The sequence below is a fragment of the Salvia miltiorrhiza genome, chromosome 1, assembly GCF_028751815.1.
Source record: "Salvia miltiorrhiza cultivar Shanhuang (shh) chromosome 1, IMPLAD_Smil_shh, whole genome shotgun sequence".
In the NCBI taxonomy this organism is placed as follows: domain Eukaryota; kingdom Viridiplantae; phylum Streptophyta; class Magnoliopsida; order Lamiales; family Lamiaceae; genus Salvia; species Salvia miltiorrhiza.
The window spans coordinates 21,415,211-21,439,102 of NC_080387.1; the positions used below are offsets into that span (position 1 = coordinate 21,415,211).

General features: G+C 37.2%; 3 long non-coding RNA genes across 3 annotated transcripts; 1 reads left to right on the top strand and 2 right to left on the bottom strand.

The window, feature by feature from the left end:
- Positions 1-640: 640 nt before the first annotated feature.
- LOC131006976 (uncharacterized) lies at positions 641-2,803 on the top strand. The gene is made up of 3 exons (XR_009095844.1): positions 641-1,007; positions 1,915-1,972; positions 2,578-2,803. It is a non-coding gene; the product is annotated as an uncharacterized LOC131006976 (long non-coding RNA).
- A 7,953-nt stretch (positions 2,804-10,756) lies between these two features.
- Positions 10,757-14,298, bottom strand: LOC131006977 (uncharacterized). Its single transcript, XR_009095845.1, has 3 exons — positions 13,493-14,298; positions 11,572-11,639; positions 10,757-10,968 (listed from the first exon to the last, which is right to left on the bottom strand). It is a non-coding gene; the product is annotated as an uncharacterized LOC131006977 (long non-coding RNA).
- A 5,726-nt stretch (positions 14,299-20,024) lies between these two features.
- LOC131006978 (uncharacterized) lies at positions 20,025-23,126 on the bottom strand. Its single transcript, XR_009095846.1, has 2 exons — positions 21,342-23,126; positions 20,025-20,738 (listed from the first exon to the last, which is right to left on the bottom strand). It is a non-coding gene; the product is annotated as an uncharacterized LOC131006978 (long non-coding RNA).
- Between the last annotated feature and the right edge of the window lie 766 nt (positions 23,127-23,892).

The window sequence follows — 23,892 nt, forward strand, 5'->3', positions numbered from 1 at the left end:
CTCGATAAACGAACCGAGCTCGTTTATCAGAATTTCGAGAACGAGCTTGCGTTTTCTATATTTATATAGAATTACGAGTGTAATGAAAGTGAGTAGGAGTTGAGAGGGCGAGTAACGAAGAGTATGTGTAGTTAGTCGTTAAAACGAGACGAAACGAGATATTTAACGACTAACGGGTTAATATCCTAAAAGGTCTAACCTACTGTAACACCCAGCATTTTCACTACAGTATATATTATTAATATTATTTCTATTTTCTATTATCTAAAGGAAGAAAGAGAAGTAGAATCACAGAGATGAGATGAGATATTATTATAAAATCCTGAGCTTTTAATTTGCATCCTTTATTAATTTTATTCTTTGAAGCAAGTTTATAATTCCTAGTTAAAGGGATTATTCTATTGTTTTCAGATATGAGAATGGTGATAAATAAGAAATATTATTATTCGACTTATTGCTCGACTAATTGAAGTGACGGATGTTATTTAATTATTTATCTTTGAGCTTTCTTATTTTAATAAGTGATGATTTATTATTAAAGCATAAATATTAGATTTATTATTATTTCTTAATTATTGAGATTATTTTTCAAATTATTCAAGTGAGGTTTTATATTATTAAGTTATGAAAGGAAATGTTAGAATTATTTTGTGAGTTAGTTAAGGTGTAGAATTTTAAACCCACACATACTCATATTTTATTTTGTATGTGATGTGTGGCTCGATAGTTATAAGAAGAGTTTGTTCCTAAAGTGCTTGATTGAAGGTTATATAGTGCTATTTCTATAATAGCAATTTTATAGATTTTAATAATAGGTGTATTTTATTGGATAAGTATAGTGGACTTTATGAATTAGCTTATAAGGAAAGACAACCTTCCTTTTCTCCCTTCTTCTACCAAGGTGCCGTATCCCTCTTCTTTTCCTCAACCTCCATGTTTGTCGATCCAAGCTCCAAGAATCACTCCAAAAAAATCACACCTATATTCATCCAGAAACGTATATTAAGGTGAGAAATCTTGGATTAAGTCTTATTGATAGTTGAATAGAAGAAATTCTCCTATCTCTTCTTCTTGCTATTTCGAGAAATAGGCTGTTGTGGAAGAAAACGATTTTGCCTCTTGTATCATGTTGATTACTACATGTTTCAAGTTAGTAATTGTTTAGAATTAAGTTAAGCTAAAGCATGCTAATGTGTTCCTATAGCTGTTATTTGAGGAAAATATGAGTGATATGTCAATGAGCATTGCTGTCAGATTTCGGGTTGGACAGAACAGTATGTTTCGGGGTACTTTTGATGATGTTTTCGTAGTCCAAATAACTTGAAATTTTTACTGTAATAACTTCATCATGTGTAGTCGTTCTCTGCAAAATTTCAGCTAAATCCGAGACCATTAGATATGCTAAATTATTTTCTGAAATGTACTGCGCGAAGCAGCGAAGTTCAGTGGTAGATTCTGCCTTTTGTGATATAACTTCTAATACACTTGATGTATTGTATTTTTGTAACTTTATAATAAAAATAGACTCTGAGAGATTTCTAAAAATGTAAAGTTTGTATTTTTCTTTAAAGAGGATGATTTTATATGATATTTCAAAGTTGAGATTCATATATGATTACATATTTGAGATTTCCTACTTGAGCAAGTTATTAATAGAACTGTGCTAAGTGATTGATGTTTAGTTATTAATTGTAAGCTAATCTATATAGAATGGATTAGTTTACTCTTAAGCTTTTCTCAAGTTGAGATATCCCAAGAGATGTGATGTTACTATTTGCTTTTAGTTAACTCCATATAAGTAGAATACTCAGATTAGAGGATGCAACTTTCAAGTGATAGAAGTTTCATTCAAGATTTACTTTCTATTTACTTACTTATTATTCAATCTTACTTGGGAACCTCATTATAATGAAGGTTTGAGTGGCAGTGTAGAGTGAACAAGCAAAGACTTCTATTTCATTAAGCGTATCAGGTGGGCATTACTTTTACTATACGTATATAGAGATCCCCTGCGTGTCGTAGGCCTCTTATACGAATGAATGCATGAGATGATTTAACTGTTAATTTCAGTTTTATATATCTATCAAACAAGTTTAATGCTACCTTTGAACAAGTTATTTCGTTACAAAATCTTTGAACTGGAAAATATTACAACTATTGTCTTGCCATAAATGTTTCAATGTTTGGTATGATATCTATCTGATGTGGCTTTGCCAGTTATTATGCAATCGAATTCGGGTCCTGAGCAGTTGATAGCTATCCTGCCAGGGCTAGTGTACACCAGTGACCGTGAGTCATCTAGCCGGTTGGCCGGTCAAGTGTTCGTGAGAGGTGGCCACCTCTCCGGCACAAAGTTCCAGATATGATAGATTACAAGAGAACTTAGTCTGCAGACGAACTTTAAGAATCACAAATGAATTTAGTAAGCTTGGGCCTTTTTAGCGAAAAACTCCCTTGCTGTACTGTTTATGATGGCATGACAATTTACAGTTTTGAAGCATGTATTTTTATACTTAGGCATACGTGCCCACTGAGTACTTTTGTACTCAGCCCTGCATATGTTTTCTAAATGTGCAGGTTGAGCTAATGTGGTGATGGTGCTGCAATGAGCGGAGTCTCCAGGGTTGTTAATAAATAGTTAACCTGTCTAGAATATGTCTTCATACATATGTCTAGCTACTTTCCGCTGCAAGATGTTGTTGATGTTATAGTATGTTATGTCATACTTTGAGTCTTAATAGAATGGTTTCATATGATGTATAACTTGATTAATGATATTAATTAAGTTTTATACTGTCTTTCATAGACTGTTTTCAATTGAGTATTAATGAATAAAAATGACGAGTTTTATTAAGATGAGTAAGTTTTACAGCTATAAATGACGCCCCTTTTCTTCCCCTTCTTCTTTAACCCTATCCCTAGTCGTGGATCACTCGGCCTAACTATCCCTAGTTAGGGCGGGCTGCGACAAATACATGTCAAACACTTACATCAATCCCATCAGAAAATGGAACTCCGATCGATCCGCCGGCTGTTCGTATGTTTTGTTCCTGGAAATAATCATATTTTTCACCAATTCAGTTCAGTAAAAAAAAAGAAAAAAAAATAAACTACAAAACCATACTTCAACAACCACAGATCCGTCCGTGACACGTGTCTGCACATGTGGAATAGGACCACCAGATCCAGTGCTTCCACCAATCAAGGCACCCTGAATCGATCAATAATAACTAATTTAACTTACATTTTTGTAACACAATCAATTCGTACAACCAAAATATTTTACCTAATAAGCAACTATAACTCAAACATGTGAGAAGGCACGAATTAAACTTATATTACTTTTGAAAAAAAAAGAAAAAAAACTGCCAAACAGTATAGAATTATAGCAACACAACACCACCTTTGACGCTGCATTTACCAAGCCTTCGGTTTCAGTATCAACCACATTCACACCATTCTTCGGGTCCACTTCCATCAGTTGTGTTGCTCCAATACTAAAAGAGGGAATCTCATCGATGAAACCTGACCCTGATGACGTCTTTGGTAGTAATTCTATGGCTGATTTGACAAATTCGGGATCATACCAAACATCGTCAAACCATGCAATGTTCTGATCCGGAGTGCGAGTGTCGGGATCCGAGGTCTCTCTCTGTCCAACTTCATGTGCAACTTCAGCATCCAAGGATGTATCACCCGTGCTAGGATCATCAGCTTCTACATTGCCATCCTCGAAATTAATAACCTTGTCGATAGGCAACGCTGTCAGTGTAATAGGTGCATGAAGTAGCAAATTCTTTGCTTCTTTTAATTTCAAGATGAACTCATTCGAAGCTAAAGTTTCCTCGTCCGCTGAGTTAATGGCCAGCAGTATCTCATCCCTCACACGTTCAAACGTTTTAAGCTTTTTCCCAATAATCGCAGTAATGGACTCATCCTCAACTTCAATTGGATCGAGAATAATACCATCACCAAAACCACCACAGAAGATCTCATCAAGCTCCCTGTCTTTCAGTTTCTTTGTGCACCAATTCTTAAATAAAGGAAAGCTCCTGCTTACACGTACTCTTGCCCATGTAACCCTATCCACGTAAAACACCTGCAGTTTTTACATAAATTAGTACACAAAATTTGCAACCAAACCAAGAAAATAAAAGTCGATATTGCCATCTTACCGCGAGAAACATAATAGGCCCAGTGTACATCGATTGTGTATCCTTTTCCCATTTACCTTTGCTCTCAACCAAAGAATCAACTACATACTCGCACCAATTGAAGTCACGCTCAGCCGTCAAATCATTTAGGCTCTTAATAACCCTAGGAATGACAGATCCATGCGTGGTGCTCTCTATCAGGCAATGTGTAACCATCACTAGAAAATGCAGCTTGAACCATCGCCCCCCATCCACAGAAGCTATCATCGCGTCTTTAACATCACTGATTTTTATAGTCTTTCGATTTTTATCCAGAAAACAGCTTACCCACTCATCATACAAGTTTGTAGTCTCACTCTTATCCAGAAGTTCCAACGATCTATCACCACGAGGAAATCCGAGCACGCGATAGGCATCCTCATCTGTCACCTCAATTGTCTTCCCAGATGGAAGCACGATCTCCAACCTTCGGGCATGGAAGCAATCTAGCACCCAATAATCTAGCTTTGACGACATCTCCTGGATTGTAAGATCAAGGACAGACCCGAACCCCAATGATTTAACAGCCTCTTTCTGGACGTCGTTCATTTCCTTAACAGCTTTCAATAGAACGCATGGCGTACTCCGAATGTACAGAGACGGGTAATCATCATAGCTCTTCACTTGTAACTTCTTGTAGTTTCCCACTGCAAGCTTTCGCTTGTCAATCCTTTTCCTCTTGGCAGGAGCTACCGGATAAACAACTCCAACATCAGGAACAACCGAACTACCAGCAGCATCTTTGCCCGACGTCTCACCCAATTTCCTCTTCAATATTTCACCTGACAAGAAAAATATGCTTTAAGTTAAACATACTAACATTCAACCAAAATTTTCAAACTCATCTTATACATATAGGGCACCTCATCTTAGCACATAAGTCAATGAATACAAATAATTATGAAATACATATTCCAGTATTTAAACATAACCCCAAGTATGGATCGCTTAAAAGCTAATAATGCAGGATCATTCCGATACTTCGTACGAACTGCATAACAAATTAATTGTATAATCTATATTTCAGTATAATGTACAACTTTATACTATATAACATAATTCTTTATTATTAAATAATTGTAATATCACACCTTCATTCAAATGTGCATTACCTAAATTCGCCTCCTTCCCGTTTCTGTCAGTAGCCACTTTCTCTTTTCCCTTCACACTACCTGAATGAGCAGGTAGTATAGTTTGATAAATATTCATACAAAAAACACTACAAACAATATTACTAAATCAACGAAAAACAAGTATGGTTCAAAAAAAAACAAAATACCGAATGTCAAAAAATTCACGCACTGTAACTGGCATATTAGCACCACAAACATATATATTCACGCGACACCTTATAATACAAATATATAAACTAAACAAAACTAAAAAATAGCGCACGAATTTTACTCCAAATAACACGAATCACGCAATGAACCATTACGAATATAAAATACCTAAAAAAAATCACTCAATAATAAATCAAATTCATATGTTAGTCACCAGTTTGCTAACACATAAATGAAGCTACTGATATGTAACAGTGGGAGTAATGAAATAACGACTTCACACAAAACAAATATATTATTAGAATGACAGTGACATAGCCCACTTATGGACATTTACGTATATTTTCAAAATAATATTCATGCCCACCACGCACAATATTCACACGACACCGTAGAGTAAAAAATATATACCCTAGGCATAAACAATAACCAATTAACGAATTTTACCTCAAATAACACGAATCACGCATTAAACCATGCCTAATATATATAACCGAATGAAAATAACTAAGAAAATTCGCACAGAATACATAGATATTCATATGTTCGTACACAATTGGCCAACACATAAATCATAATACAGAATTTGAAATGTTCAATTAATTCCAAAAATACCTCTTGTAACACGAGGACTACCCTCAATGAAATCACTAGCATCATTCACACCTTTCCCTTTTGATTTGCTTTTGGGCGTCCCTAAACAATAATAAATCAGTTAAAAAGCACACTAGCCACCAAAAAAGGCAAAATCATTCATTGAATTAATACTAGCCAAGAAAAATTCGTCACCTTTTTTTGAAGCGATACTACCATCACGGATTGCCGACCCGTCAACAATGTTTTTCCCCTTGTCCTTTTTAGTACGATTTCCTTAAGATTTACAGTACACACAAATTGTTACAACACTAACAAGTAAAGCAAAACAATAAATACCTACCAAAAAAAATCCAAACTAGAACAACAAACCCCAAAAAAAAATTGCGACGCACACACTCAAATCCATAATCCATCAAATACTAGGGGAAAATCGATTTTCAACAACCACAAAATATTGAATAATTATACGATACTAGTCTATTTTCCATCCCCACAAAAATTAGGGACCACCAAGAATCAATTTTCCTTCAACCAAACCAAAAAAATTGACAGTTCGTACCCCCCCAAAACGATGCATTTAACTTTCATTAAATTCAAGAAATCAAAAATTCACATGAATTACAATGGCATTTCATATCAAATCTCACCGGTATTACTACCCTTTGTTTGAGCCATCACCGGAACAACCTAAACGATCTACAAACGGCCGGAACTAATGTTACTTTCAGATTCGCCGCCTCAACTCTCCCGTTGTCACACCCCAATTCTTGAAGGAATAAACTATAATCGGGGTGCGATTAAAATCATAGAAATGAACAAGGGAATGACCTTGTGAAATTCAAATAATAGGATAAAAGTCGGGGAACAGCCTTTGAGTGAAGAAAGACAAAAATCAAGTGATATTAATCAATCAACAACATTCTAAGCCTTAGGATCACAAGTTCGGTTTCATGCTTCCGATAACCAATGTTAATAACATAGAGCTAGAAGTTGAGAATTTAAACTCGATAAGAAACATAATTCAGAATTTAACATAAAAGTCTTAAGTTGGAGAAACAAAAGACAAATAAGAGCTAGTGTAACAGCGGAAGACAAAATACGGAGTTGAACTCTAGCCTCAGCTCTGCCCCGTCAGCACCGACCAATCAACCTGAAAACATTTGAAAGTAATTTTGGGCTAAGTACTAATGTACTTAGTGGGCTAGCATTTTTATAAACATTTCATAATCATAAGAGCAGTTTATCCAATTATACATGACATGACTTAGAAGGTTTTAAATTGAAAGAACTTCTAAGCATGTTAAAACATTTTATTATATTGCGCGCAATTGTCACACTCCCTTTCCGTTACTCGCTGTGATCTCGGACCTTTTAGCCACCGACAGATCCATTACTCCTGCTTACTTGAACTGAGGGCGTAACCCAGTCAAGTTCCCATTTGGGACCAAATGCTCCGGAACACATCCCGTCGAGCACCCTTATAACGCCTCATACATGATTAGTGCCCGAATGGAGATCAACCCACCGAGTCAGCTAATAGGTGTACACAATTCTCAAATAACGTGTTAGGTCAAAAGAGAACCTCGATCGATTCATTGTTGCGAGCCTTAAACAGAGCAGAGTGCACAAAATATTTTATCGGATAAACAGTTTTTTTTATTTCATTGAAACATTTAAGCTCAATAGCTAAACCATACATTTGGTAAATAAGCCCACCTGAATAGGCAAAGCCTGTCGTTTATTCTTAACTCTGAATTGGTATAGCAGTGCTAGTCCTCACGATCCACAAAGCCTACAAGAAATCTATAATCTTAATAGGTCTCCTGAATCTAATATTTAAGTCATGGTGTAGTGCTTAATATTCTATGATTCACTTAGCCGGGTTTTTAAACTTTAATAAATAATTAATTGAAAACATTTCTCTTGAGTTAAGAACACCAACAATATTCTTACTCGACTTTCTTTAATAATTGGAATTATAAATAAAACCAATTAAATCATAAATACTTTTATTGCATGATGCAAATACAATGTCATGTCATGCTTAGCATATAAGTAATTACTTAAAATATGCACATAATAATAATATAATATTATTACGCAAATCATCTTTAAAATAATTAATCAAGCTAATTAAATCTAATTAATTAATATAAGTGTAGTCCATTTAATTAATAGAAGGCAGCCTAAAATTTTAAATAAATAAAGGCCCAACTATTAATTAAAACTGAGTCCATGTTGAATAAATAAAATTAGCCCAATTTCAAATTAAAAATCGGCCCATAACTAATTAAATAAACTGAGCCCAATACTGACTTGGCCCAAGCAAATAAAAGAAATCGGCCCAATAGCAGCACTAGCCCAATTTCAAGCCCACCCAACTCAAACCTAGCCCAAAACTCCCTCCCCCCCCCTTCTTCTCTCTCTCGCGAATTTCCTCCGGCGGAAATCCGCCACCGCGATTCTACCTCCGGCGATAGCAGCCCCAGCCGCCACCGCTCCTCCCTCTCTTCCACACCCCGGCACGCACAACATCTCTCTCCCTCAAACAGACGCCCATCCCTCTTCTTCTTCAACGGCGAGGAGCGCCGCTGTTCTTGCTGCTCCGGCGACCGCACAGCCGTAAGCCGCGCCATCGCCCCCAGAGGCCGACGGCTCCGCCTCCTCTCTTCTTCCCTTCGACCTCTCTCCTTTCCTCACCTCAAGTCTCCCTCTCACTCTTCCTCTTCCCCTGCCACCGTCCTCGCCTCGCCAGCTGCGGCACCACCATCGCCGCCGAAGCTTGCCGGAGCAACAGCGGCAGCCGCTGACGACGCTCGGCTCTCCCCTCTCTCATCTCCCTCATCGCACCAACTATGGGCTCACGCCCAGACACCACCCCTCGTCCGCCTCCCTCCTTGGCAACGGCGAGGGTGCCGCCACCTCCCTCTCGCTCTGCTGCGCCGGACGGACAACAGCGATGAGCCGCCGCCGACCGCCGTATCACTCCCCAGACTCGGCTCACACACCCAACAAACATATAGCATTCTTCTTCTTCTCTTTTATTCATTTTCGATTTTAATCATTGTAAAACATTTGATATGTTTGCTTAAACACATATATGAGTTTGTATATATATATAAATGAATGTATGCATATGTGTTTCTCTGTGAATGAACGAAAGGAAACATTACAATTTATAGAGTAGAATTTGGAGGTGAAACCTTTAATAAGGTGTCTGTTGGATCAGATTCTGAACATGCTTAGTTGCTGGAATTCTTGAGCTTCGGATTTTTCTTGTGAGAGATGCAATATGTTGGATGATTGTGAATTGAGGAAAGATCATTTAAAGAAAAAATGATGAGTTAACAATTGAATGGATTGATGAGTAGTGTAGCAGCATGGGTTGTGAATAGGGCAGCTGGGCTGAAATATTTGACGTGGGGATGAGATTTGAGGAGATTTGATGGAGATTTGCCTGCAATATTTGACTTGGGGATGAGATTGGAGGCTGAAAATGGGGCATTTAATTGCCTCTGCCACGCATGGTATAAAGCCTGAATTTTGGGGCTGCAGTAGGTAAGTAAGGTGACTGATGGAGGAAATAGGTTATGAGTGATAATTGGACACTCCAAAATCCCTCATGATAAAATCGTCGAGACTGTACTTAATGCTTCAGGGTTTGCTAATTAAAAGCTCTTGAAAATACTTGAATGTTAAATTAAATAAATATGCAATGCATATAAATTCAAAAGACTAAATTTTATAAAAGCTTTTGAAAATAATTTTGTTGGAATAAACTCATTTTCATTTCTCCGGCATAAATCATCTTAATCTAAGTTCAAAATAATTCTAAATTTAATATAAATAGGCGGGGTGTTACATTCCTCCCTCCTTATAAAAATTTCGTCCTCGAAATTGCATATCTGGGTCATCTAGTTTGGTTACTAGACTTTCATTCCACTCAACTCTTATGCGGCACTAAATCATATATGTACTCAATTCCCTAACAGCGCGACATCGTTTAGCAAACTAGAAAATTTTCCTCAAAATCTGGTGCGTCGTTATGTCGTGGAAGGTTGTCTCGTCCTCTCCTAAAGATTGAAGAGGGATCATTCTCTTGTTAAAAAGTATCGTGGCGCTGACTTGAGTAAGTCAACCAATTCGAGGATTACGTCAAATTCTATCATAGGAATAACATGTAAGTATGTCTAAATGTTTCGGCGCCTATATCGAGCTCTGAGTTCGCGGTGACGTCCTTAGTAGCAGTCTTTCATCGTCAGTTGTACTAATTTCTAACGTTGTTATGGACGATTGTGGCGTCAATTCTAATATCTTACAAGCAGCATATGAAATGAAAGAATAGGATACTCCAGTATTGAATAGAGCTATAATTGACATGTCGACAACATTAATCGTACCTGCCACGTTTCCGTGATCTCCTGCTGCTTGGTGTTGGTTAATGGCATAGGCCCTAGCGTATTGTGGTTGCCCCTGATTTCCTCTAGGACCTTGGTTTTGTCTGTCACAGCCCGCCCTAACTATGGATAGTTAGGCCGAGTGATCCACGACTAGGGATGGGGTTAAAGAAGAAGGGGAAGAAAAGGGGCGTCATTTATAGCCGTAAAACTTACTCATCTTAATAAAACTCGTCATTTTTATTCATTAATACTCAATTGAAAACAGTCTATGAAAGACAGCATAAAACTTAATTAATATCATTAATCAAGTTATACATCGTATGAAACCATTCTCTTAAGACTCAAAGTATGACATAACATACTATAACATCAACAACATCTTGCAGCGGAAAGTAGCTAGACATATGTATGAAGACATATTCTAGACAGGTTAACTATTTATTAACAACCCTGGAGACTCCGCTCATTGCAGCACCATCATCACATCAGCTCAACCTGCACATTTAGAAAACATATGCAGGGCTGAGTACAAAAGCACTCAGTGGGCACGTATGCCTAGGTATAAAAATACATGCTTCAAAACTGTAAATTGTCATGCCATCATAAACAGTACAGCAAGGGAGTTTTTCGCTAAAAAGGCCCAAGCTTACTAAGTTCATTTGTGATTCTTAAAGTTCGTCTGATCAGACTAAGTTCTTTTGTAATCTATCATATCTGGAACTTTGTGCCGGAGAGGTGGCCACCTCTCACGGTCACTTGACCGGCCAACCCGCTAGATGACTCACGGTCACTGGTGTACACTAGCCCTGGCAGGATAGCTATCAACTGCTCAGGACCCGAATTCGATTTCATCATTGGCAAAGCCAAAGCAGATAGATATCATACTAAAATTTAAACATTTTATGGCAAGACAATACTTGAAATAACTTTAACTCAAATATTTTGTAACGAAATAACTTGCTCAAATGTAACATTAAACTCATTTGATAGATATATAAAACTGAAATTAACAGTTAAATCATCTCAAGCATTCATTCGTATAAGAGGCCTACGACAAGCAGGGGATCTCTATATACGTATAGTAAAAGTAATGCCCACCTCGTTGTGTCTCTGTATCAATGAGTAACGTCACTCTCTCCCTCAAGTCGTTACTTCCCAAAAAGGACCTTCATCGTTATGAAGAATTGGTGAGAAGTTATAAAAGAAACCTCGATTAATAATCTAATCTCTTTTATGAAACATTAGTATCTCTAATGTTCATCTCTCTTGATTGTTAATCAATATAACAATTATTATCTCTCGTCATTACTCATTAATTATAACATCCTTATGTTATAATTAACAGCACTTCAATTAAAAGAAATATTTAACACATCGAAAAGTCCACTTTCTTAGCAGATCTATTCGCTCTTATCTCGTCTAATTAACCAATTAGAAAGTTAAACTTTCCATTAGGCATGTATTTGAGTCACGGGTCAACAAGAATTGACTATGCTCAAATCCTAATTTCACTAAAAATTTCGGCATGACCCATTCATATATAATGTCAGCCACGAGATTTCATCGCGTGAATCTCACTACGTGAACTCGTCTCTCGACTCAAAACTTAACATCTTGACATCTTTTCAACGCAAACCAAACAATTCAAAATCATCAAAACTCTTTATCAGTAAACTATCATTTATACTCGACACCAATTGTTCGAGTGTCAGATACCAACATTTATGTGCGTTAATCATAACTCTCACAACTCACACCATTTAGTCATATCGTATCATCCATCAAAACAAATATAATCAAGTTGTTTTCTAGAAAGTTTTGCTGTTTTTGTGTCATCTTTAAGAATTCATAACAACCAACTCAATCATCATAAACTCTCATACCAATTGATCTCAAAACCTTCATGAAGTGTAGTTCACTCTAAAAATGGTAGTTAACCAAAAAGGTTAAAGGTTTTTGGAGATATTGCTCTTTTAGTGCAGGCTGTCAAAGATTGACAGTTTCTGCCAATTTTGTTTAGGCCATTAGAAACCAAGGCAAACCTTAATAAAATTCCATCAAATTTAATCATCCAAAACTAAAGGTATCCTTGAAGATTTGGTTAAAATTTCACAAGAGAAAACGTTCATATGATCTGCCAAATAAACAATGAAACTCATACACTTTTACTGTTGGACAAATATGACAGCAGAACAGGGCATTTTTGAAATAATAAACTGCTCTATTTCAGAGGTCATAAAAATCGAAATCTTATGTTTTCAGAAAAGTATTGAAGTCTAGTTTCGTTTAAAAAAAACGGTGATGCAAAATCCTTCATGGATTAATAGATATAAACGTTTTTGTGAAGTCTACCAACAGTTGACAGATTCTGTCAAGGGTTTTTCAAAATATCTTTAAAATAGCAAACATCATCCAAAAGACATGAAATTTTGCAGCGACGAAATACACATATCATAGATAAACATACTAAAATTTCAGAGCCATCAAGCAATGAAAACTCATCGAAACATAAGCTTGAAACTGCTGTAAAATTTTGACAGAATTCCAGTTTTAATTTCGTTCAACAATTATCATCCATAAATTGTAAATCAATTAGCATGCTCATGTGATATCGTAGAACACATATACGCAATAATATTCATTATGCAACGTCCCAAACTTCACGAATTTAAATAATCATACTCTAAAAACTTATACAATTTTCATGCTTGGAAAAATACGAATTTAATATATATCGATTCTAGCATACCCCTAAGCACAAATATCAAGTCAAAACGATCAAACAAAAATCGAAAGACAAGCTAATATGTGAAAAACGGGGCTGCCCTCATGGGTTTCATAGCTACGGTTCGTTCCGTTCTTACTCCCTTCATTAAACATGCTCAACATCTACCCAAGAACAACATACTAAAATTTCACGACGATCCGACGTCGTTTCAAAATAAAGTCGAGAATCGACGTTTTTCGACGTCGACGAAAATCGAAAAGAAAACCATCAAAACGTAGGTAGAGATCTTACCTACTTAGATACGTGATCGAAAAGATGATCGGCGCTCGTCTCGGTGCTCAAATCGGAGGTCAAAAGCTCCGTCCAAGCTTAAATGGAAAATGGCGTGTGTAGTGTGTGTTTTAGGTGTTGTGTGTGTGAATATGTGAGTTGTGTGTGTGGTGTGGGCTGATATAGCGTGAGTTAGGTGAGATAGAGGGATAGTGGGCAGTTGGGGGGTGGTTAGGGGTAGGGTAGGTTAGATATTTAGGATATTAACCCGTTAGTCGTTAAATATCTCGTTTCATCTCGTTTTAACGACTAACTACCCATATTATTCGTTACTCGCCCTCTCAACCTCTACTCACTTTCATTACACTCGTAATTCTATATAAATATAGAAAATACAAGCTCGTTCTCGAAATTCTGATAAACGAGCTCGGTTCGTTTATCGAGAAATCCCGGTTTACTATTCACTCGTCGTCCAAAAATAAAAACTTTCATTATTGGACTCGTATCGAAAAACTAAGAATATTTCTCGACGACGTGCACGTAAGATTTTGAAAGTCGACAAAAAGACGAAATAGCCGTACTTTACTATTCATCGTCAAAAAGTCAAAAATTTCAAAAACGTCTTAACGGACTCAGATTTCACTTCCGAGTTCACCGTTCTCATTCAAATAATTATCTAGAATTATTCAAATACTCAAACTCAAATACGGATATAAAATCCCACATCATCCTCACATCATCAAAAGAACATCTCAACATCTTTAAAATATAACAACAAAACTTCATATAACTCTTCATCTCTTTACAAAGTAAATCAAACAAGGGATCTATACCCTAATTACTCAAACTTAAGCAATTAAACACGTCATCAAAAGCCCGGGTGTTACATACCCTCCCCCTTAAAATAAATTTCGTCCCGAAATTTGTACCTCCTGTAAATGTTTCGGATACTTCTCTCACATCTTATCCTCAAGCTCTCTTTCCACTTCTTTCTAACTATCATATCTCCATTGAACCTTATCCAATGCAATCGACTTATTACTCAATTGCCAAATTTTATGATTTAGCATCATCTGAGGTCTCTCTTCATAACTCAAGTCTGGTTCTAAGATCATTTCTTCTTAGTAAACCACATGGTTTGGGTCGAAAATATATATCCTCTCAATTGTGACACGTGAAACACGTTATGCACATTTCCAAAGCTAGGTAGCAAAGCCAACCTGTACGCTATTGGACCTATCTTTTGCAATATCTCGTAAGGACTTATAACTCTGGGTCTAAGCTGTCCTTTAACTCCAAATCTATTCATCCCCTTTTGAGGGTGAAACCTTCAAGAAAACTTTGTCTCCAATCTCGAAACTTTGTCTCACATCTTATAGGCAAACTCAATTAGTGGCAACACATTCTCCTGATGTACTCCTCTATCAAGGATAGTAGTTCCTATAATATCTTCTATCGCCTGCTATGCTAAAATTCATCCTTGTACCCAACTCTTTCTGTAACTCATCCAAAAACGTGATGTAAATTTTTTTTTTTCTTTCTGAGGTGATCTACACCGGTACTCAATGCAATCTTATAATCTCACGAACGTACAATTGTGCTAACTTATCTGGTCCATACGCGATTAGGATCGGTAAGAAATGTGCAGATTTTGTTAGTCGATCTACAATCACCCAAATTGCTGTATTTCCTCTTTGACTTTTGGGTAAAGCTGTCACAAAATCCATCGCTATGTGATCCCATTTCCACTCGGGAATCTCCAACGGTTTTAACTTCCCATATGGTCGTTGGTGTAATGCTTTCACTTGCTGACAAGCTAAGCATCGCTCTACAAACGAAGCTATGTCTCATTTCATTCCGTCCCACAAAAATCTATTTTTTTTACAACCTGATACATCTTTGTGTCTCCTGGGTGGGCGGTGTAAGGCGTGTCATGAGTCTCACTCATGATCGTATTCTTAAGTTCATCATCGCGGGGAATGCATATTCTCCCCTCAAATAAGATAGCATTGTATGATGCTTTTTTGGTAACTCTTGAGATCTCCTGCTCTTATCCTTTCTCGTAACTTGTTCATTGTCTCATCTTTCCTTGTGCTTCAATCACCATTTTCCTCAAACTAGGCATCGTCGCAACAATACTCGCTATCGTCCCTGGTGGTTTTATCATCTCTATCTTCATCTTGTCAAAGTCCTTTATAAGCTCATCCTCTCTCGTGAGAAGACATCCTAACTTTGACGAGACCTTTCGGCTCAATGCATCGGCTACTACATTGGCCTTGCCAGGGTGATAATTAATGTCGCAGTTAACATCCTTTACTAATTCGAGCCATCACCTTTGCCTCGTGTTAATATCCTTATGCTCGAAAAAGTATTTCAAAGTTTTGTGGTTCGTGAAAATCTCACATCTAACTCCGTAGAGATGATGTCTCCAAATTTTCAGGGCATGCACAACGGCTGCAAGCTCTAAATCATGCGTTGGATAATTTATCTCGTGGGGTCTAAGTTGTCGTGATGCATAGACTATAACTCTTTCTTCTTGCATCAAAACACATCCTAGCCCACTCTCTAACGCATCTGCGTAGATGGTATACTCTTTATCCATTTCTAGGACTATCAGCACTGGTGCTGTAGTCAATTTCCTTTAAGCTCTTAAAAACTCTTTTCACACTCCTCTTTCCAATTGTATTTAGCTTATTTTCTAAGTAATTGTGTCATCGGTTTTGCTATCGTGGAAAATCCTTCAATAAACCTCTGATAGTATCCTGCTAAGCCTAAAAAGTTGAGAATCTTGTTAGGCGTAGTTGGTGATCTCCACTCATGTACAGCTTGTACCTTGACGGGGTCAACTTTAATTCCTTCAGATGATATAACATGTCCTAGTAAAGTTACTTTGTTCAACCAAAACTCGCACTTGGTGAATTTGGCAAAAAGCTTCTCAACTCTTAGTGTTTCCAACATCGTTTTCAAATGTTTTGGAGCTCCTGCTCATTCTTCGAATAGATGAGAATATCATCTATGAAAACTAGGACAAATTTATCCAGTTATTAATGAAAACTCAATTCATGTGATCCATGAAAACTACTGGTGCCTTCGTCAAACCGAATGGCATAACTATGAACTCATAGTGCTCATACCTCATTTGAAAAGCTGTCTTAGGTATATCATTCTGTCAAAATTTGAACTGGTGGTAATATGATCTCAAGTCAACTTTCAAGAAAAATGCGCTCCTCATAATTGATCAAACAAGTCATCTATCCTCGGCAAAGGATATTTGTTCTTGAGTGTCGATTTATTCAGCTCTCGATAATCTATGCACATTCTCAACGTGCCATCCTTCTTTTTGACAAAAAGGACTGGTGCTCCCCACAGGGATACACTATGTCTAATAAAACCTAACTCGAGCAATTCTTGTAGCTGAATCTTCAGCTCTTGTAGCTCCTTAGGCGCCATTCTATAGGGTGCCTTCGACACTAGTGCTGATCCAGGTTCTAGGTCGATAGTGAACTCCAACTATCTTGTTGGTGGCAATCCTGGTAAGACCTCGGGAAATACATCTCTATATTCCCTTACCACTACTACATCCTCAAAGTTTTTTTACTTGATTCTCCTTCATCATTCAAGTAAACTAGGTAAGCTTGTGCTCCTTTCTTCTTTACCAATTTCGACGCCTGAAGTGCCGAAATGATTGGAATTCTCTTCTTTCTATCAATGTCGTGAAAACATGTCTGTTCCTTCCCAGGTGGTTGGAAAGTTATCTGTCTCTTCTTACAATCAATCGGGGCAAAGTTCTCTGCTAACCAGTCCATCCTTAGAATAATGTCTACGTTCCACATAGGCATTAAGTGCAAGGTTCTTGTTTTCATCTTTAGTGATCCTAACTCAAACTCTAATTTAGAAATCATGTGAGAAACTGTAGTAGCTCTTCCTACAGGAGTGATTACTCTCAACTTGGGACTAGCTCGTTTTGGTTCGAGTTTGAAGGTAATATGCTTCAAACACTTAAAGAATGCGAGGCTCCTGTATTAAACAGGATTCTAACTGATGCATCCAATAACTTGCCCAATACTACCTTAAAGTTCTGCCTTAAACCGGCACATAAAACTCAGACATCTCATCATCAGTATCCATCTTCTGATGAGCAAATCGTGATAGCTCACAGAATTCTCGGTTATACTCTACAACCGATTTCTTTCCTTGCATCAAACTTCGATAGTCAGCCTCTTGCTGCTTACTGTACTCCTTGGTACATATTTCTCAAGAGTAGCCTTGAATTGTTCTCAGGTGTAGTTTACCAGTTGCTCGGGTGTTAAAGTCCTCTGACGTGCCTCTCACTAGTCTTATACATCAAAAGAATCTACTAGGATAACTCAAAAGTTGTAAGGGTTCAACCCTAGAATGACATCAAAACAAATTGTTCAAGAGACTCAAATGAATGACCAGATGGTAGAATGAAGTAACTACCAGGTCGAACAAAATGACCTAGAGTAAGAACCCATCTGGCTTTTCAACCGAAAGTTGAAACACATGGGTTTATAAACCCAAAACACGTCTACTGAGATTTGGATCATGCGGACTGGCCAGGTCCAACATAATCACTCCCCAGTCACACGGGATATACTATCCCAAACTTGGAAATTCTGTGTATTCTAAACCCTCAACATACTATACATAACAAAACTTAAGTTCACACCAGCAAGCTAAAAGCTTAAACTCAGGGTCCTATGTTCTAGACTCTTGTTTCGAAAGTTCAATATTTTTCGACTCTCCTCTCATGTTGCGGTGGTGGTGGCGGAGTATTATCCCGCCTATCCTTCACATCACACTTTTGATGACATCTTTGAGGCATTTTTGAAATCACAAAAGGAAAACTCAACTCGACCAACGCTCTAAGCATCCTCGAAACTCAAGTTCAATTTACTAACTCAACTTTAAGGAAACCCTCACGGTCACCTTAACATTCATCTGTAAGGCAATAAGCACTCACGAAATGCTAACAAAAAGACCAGTCTGGTCAACCTAATATATCCATCAGTAGAATGCCTCTTTTTAGAGGACTTACATAAAGGGGTTATATAAACCTTACAAAAACCATAGTATCTATCGTAATGTCCCTTCTAAACCGACACCATTAATAGTACTATGTCTCGGTCTGGACCTCCTACGGTAATTGCTACCAGTTAACTCATCTAGTTGCTACTTTAGCACTTAGTTGCTACTTTAGCACACTAGGAACATCCATCTATTTAACATCAGTAGGGTACTATATTCGCATGCTTATCTATCAGCATGTCAAAAGCTCAAGTATCAGTATCTCCTAAGTAAGTTATATACATCGCAATGTAATTGAAACTAATAAAAAAACAAGGGTGTACCGCTCATACTCTCAAGATCATCCTTAGCTCTAGCCTACATCGGCTTCTCTTCTCATTCTCATCAACTCTAGCCCTCCTCGGCTACTTCTCATCCTCATTATCGTTTATCATTTATCATCTTTGGTAACTGATACTCAAGGATCGACTCGATATCTACTACACTCTTCTAGAGTCCCTGGTAGAAAACAGGCATCCGGTCAGTAGATCCGCATAGAAAATCTGGGCATCTGTAATAAATCCCATCTCCTGTGGGTCTAGCACTCAAGACGACACGTCCCATCATATTGAGAGGCTTTCTTCCTTGCTCAATCCTACCACTCGATTGGTAGCACGGGGACTAGGTGCATGATGCCATCCAGTCTAGTAACAACCATAAGGCTTTCATCCTTTCATAGTCTATGAACATGTGTTTGAAAATCTGCTAGGGTATCTCTGTACCACATACTGTACGCCTCGTCCTCGTATCCGATCTTTCATGAGTTCGATCTCACAACAGTCCACTTTCGTGCAGTGCCAACAGTGCTGGCCAACCTATAAGGAGAACTTAAAGGTGACTCTAGGAACTAACTCTACTTGGCTCCAGCAACAGAAATAAACAAAACATAACTTAGCAAAACTCCTATTAAGTAGTACTGTTATCTTAAAACTCAAGCTCAAAACATCTAAATTCTCATCTCGTCCCATCTTTACTTAGTAGGGAATCTCTCTAAACAATGATATTAGATCCCTTAATCTAAATCATCGTGACTCAGTAAGACAACTCAACAATTCTCTCTCAAAGCCATCTCCAAAGACTATGGCTCATGATACCTCCTCAAGTACCATTAAGGTTGCGTGAGCAAAACTCGCGTCACAAAATAACTCAACATATCGTACAATATCTCATTGCAGCATGCTAATAACTCATCATTAATCATGCTATTATACTCAAGCTCATAACTCAAACTCATAACTCAAACCAACAAGTACTTAAAGCAATTGCTAATTCTCTCAAGCTTTAGCTCTAAGTTCTCATTTCATCCTTCTACTTAGTAAAAAAAATATCTCTTAACAATGACATTAGATTCCTTCATCTAAATCATCGTGACTTATCACAACTGCTCAAACAATTCTCATCACAAAACATCTCAAATACTTCACATCATAACTCATAATTATGCATCTTCAATCATATAACATCATATGATATAAACGCTCTCATGATTCATCATGTAACGTCAACATATGCTCTTACAACATAATAACTCATTATTAATCATGTTGTCATCCTCAAACTCAAACTATGCATCTTCAAAGCATAACATCATAACTCATCATATAACCTCAACATCGTGCTCTTCAAAATTTAACGTCAAATAAACTTTGAAATTTTACATACCTCGTTGAGCCTGGTGTGATAGTGCGCTGAGCTCACGGTTGTTAATAACTATTAGTCTAGTGACTCATTCTAGACTAAACTCAAGACTTCTAATTCAGAGCTTTCCTTCGCTCTGATACCACTCTGTCACAGCCCGCCCTAACTATGGATAGTTAGGCCGAGTGATCCACGACTAGGGATGGGGTTAAAGAAGAAGGGGAAGAAAAGGGGCGTCATTTATAGCCGTAAAACTTACTCATCTTAATAAAACTCGTCATTTTTATTCATTAATACTCAATTGAAAACAGTCTATGAAAGACAGCATAAAACTTAATTAATATCATTAATCAAGTTATACATCGTATGAAACCATTCTCTTAAGACTCAAAGTATGACATAACATACTATAACATCAACAACATCTTGCAGCGGAAAGTAGCTAGACATATGTATGAAGACATATTCTAGACAGGTTAACTATTTATTAACAACCCTGGAGACTCCGCTCATTGCAGCACCATCATCACATCAGCTCAACCTGCACATTTAGAAAACATATGCAGGGCTGAGTACAAAAGCACTCAGTGGGCACGTATGCCTAGGTATAAAAATACATGCTTCAAAACTGTAAATTGTCATGCCATCATAAACAGTACAGCAAGGGAGTTTTTCGCTAAAAAGGCCCAAGCTTACTAAGTTCATTTGTGATTCTTAAAGTTCGTCTGATCAGACTAAGTTCTTTTGTAATCTATCATATCTGGAACTTTGTGCCGGAGAGGTGGCCACCTCTCACGGTCACTTGACCGGCCAACCCGCTAGATGACTCACGGTCACTGGTGTACACTAGCCCTGGCAGGATAGCTATCAACTGCTCAGGACCCGAATTCGATTTCATCATTGGCAAAGCCAAAGCAGATAGATATCATACTAAAATTTAAACATTTTATGGCAAGACAATACTTGAAATAACTTTAACTCAAATATTTTGTAACGAAATAACTTGCTCAAATGTAACATTAAACTCATTTGATAGATATATAAAACTGAAATTAACAGTTAAATCATCTCAAGCATTCATTCGTATAAGAGGCCTACGACAAGCAGGGGATCTCTATATACGTATAGTAAAAGTAATGCCCACCTCGTTGTGTCTCTGTATCAATGAGTAACGTCACTCTCTCCCTCAAGTCGTTACTTCCCAAAAAGGACCTTCATCGTTATGAAGAATTGGTGAGAAGTTATAAAAGAAACCTCGATTAATAATCTAATCTCTTTTATGAAACATTAGTATCTCTAATGTTCATCTCTCTTGATTGTTAATCAATATAACAATTATTATCTCTCGTCATTACTCATTAATTATAACATCCTTATGTTATAATTAACAGCACTTCAATTAAAAGAAATATTTAACACATCGAAAAGTCCACTTTCTTAGCAGATCTATTCGCTCTTATCTCGTCTAATTAACCAATTAGAAAGTTAAACTTTCCATTAGGCATGTATTTGAGTCACGGGTCAACAAGAATTGACTATGCTCAAATCCTAATTTCACTAAAAATTTCGGCATGACCCATTCATATATAATGTCAGCCACGAGATTTCATCGCGTGAATCTCACTACGTGAACTCGTCTCTCGACTCAAAACTTAACATCTTGACATCTTTTCAACGCAAACCAAACAATTCAAAATCATCAAAACTCTTTATCAGTAAACTATCATTTATACTCGACACCAATTGTTCGAGTGTCAGATACCAACATTTATGTGCGTTAATCATAACTCTCACAACTCACACCATTTAGTCATATCGTATCATCCATCAAAACAAATATAATCAAGTTGTTTTCTAGAAAGTTTTGCTGTTTTTGTGTCATCTTTAAGAATTCATAACAACCAACTCAATCATCATAAACTCTCATACCAATTGATCTCAAAACCTTCATGAAGTGTAGTTCACTCTAAAAATGGTAGTTAACCAAAAAGGTTAAAGGTTTTTGGAGATATTGCTCTTTTAGTGCAGGCTGTCAAAGATTGACAGTTTCTGCCAATTTTGTTTAGGCCATTAGAAACCAAGGCAAACCTTAATAAAATTCCATCAAATTTAATCATCCAAAACTAAAGGTATCCTTGAAGATTTGGTTAAAATTTCACAAGAGAAAACGTTCATATGATCTGCCAAATAAACAATGAAACTCATACACTTTTACTGTTGGACAAATATGACAGCAGAACAGGGCATTTTTGAAATAATAAACTGCTCTATTTCAGAGGTCATAAAAATCGAAATCTTATGTTTTCAGAAAAGTATTGAAGTCTAGTTTCGTTTAAAAAAAAACGGTGATGCAAAATCCTTCATGGATTAATAGATATAAACGTTTTTGTGAAGTCTACCAACAGTTGACAGATTCTGTCAAGGGTTTTTCAAAATATCTTTAAAATAGCAAACATCATCCAAAAGACATGAAATTTTGCAGCGACGAAATACACATATCATAGATAAACATACTAAAATTTCAGAGCCATCAAGCAATGAAAACTCATCGAAACATAAGCTTGAAACTGCTGTAAAATTTTGACAGAATTCCAGTTTTAATTTCGTTCAACAATTATCATCCATAAATTGTAAATCAATTAGCATGCTCATGTGATATCGTAGAACACATATACGCAATAATATTCATTATGCAACGTCCCAAACTTCACGAATTTAAATAATCATACTCTAAAAACTTATACAATTTTCATGCTTGGAAAAATACGAATTTAATATATATCGATTCTAGCATACCCCTAAGCACAAATATCAAGTCAAAACGATCAAACAAAAATCGAAAGACAAGCTAATATGTGAAAAACGGGGCTGCCCTCATGGGTTTCATAGCTACGGTTCGTTCCGTTCTTACTCCCTTCATTAAACATGCTCAACATCTATGTCAAGACCGGCCTTAATTAAGGATAATTAATCCGGGAAAACCATGACTGGGGAAGGGAAATTACGAAGCGGGTTTAGAAAGGGGCGCATAAAAGAATACTCAAAGAGCTTGAATACGCGTGAAATATTCCTTAAAAAGGAAAAAGGCATAGTTCGCATAAAAAGGGTACTCAACGAACTTGTATAAGCGTTATATTCCTGAAAAGGAAAAAGGCATCGTTAGGGGCTTGGCTAAAACATTATCAGAGTTTGCAACGGAAGGTGTAACTGAAATAATCAGTGTTACAGCGGAATGCATAACTGAGATACATGTATGAAGACATGTATCCTTTCTGAGCCTACTTTAAGTTCAACAAAAACTCCACTCAGCAACAACACTTCATCGCCCATCACAGCTCAACCTGCACAAACATAAACATCGAAGGGCTAAGTACAAGAGTACTTAGTGGGCAGTTGCCAAGCATAACATAACATCAACAACATCGCATAAGAGGCATAAGTTTCTTTCAAATCCTTTGCTCATTAAACATTTCCAAATTCATAAACAGCATGAGCGCATTCTTCATCATTAACAATCATAAACACGCATCGTGTCGTGGAGAAGGCCTTCCCCAACGAACACGGGCATCGCACCGTGAAGGGGAGCCTCCCTCAGCGGTCACGGCATCGTACTATTGAGGGAGGCCTCCCCCAATAGACGCTGTAACACTGGCATACTGGCATCGCGCCGCGAGAGAGGCCTCTCTCAGCGGACA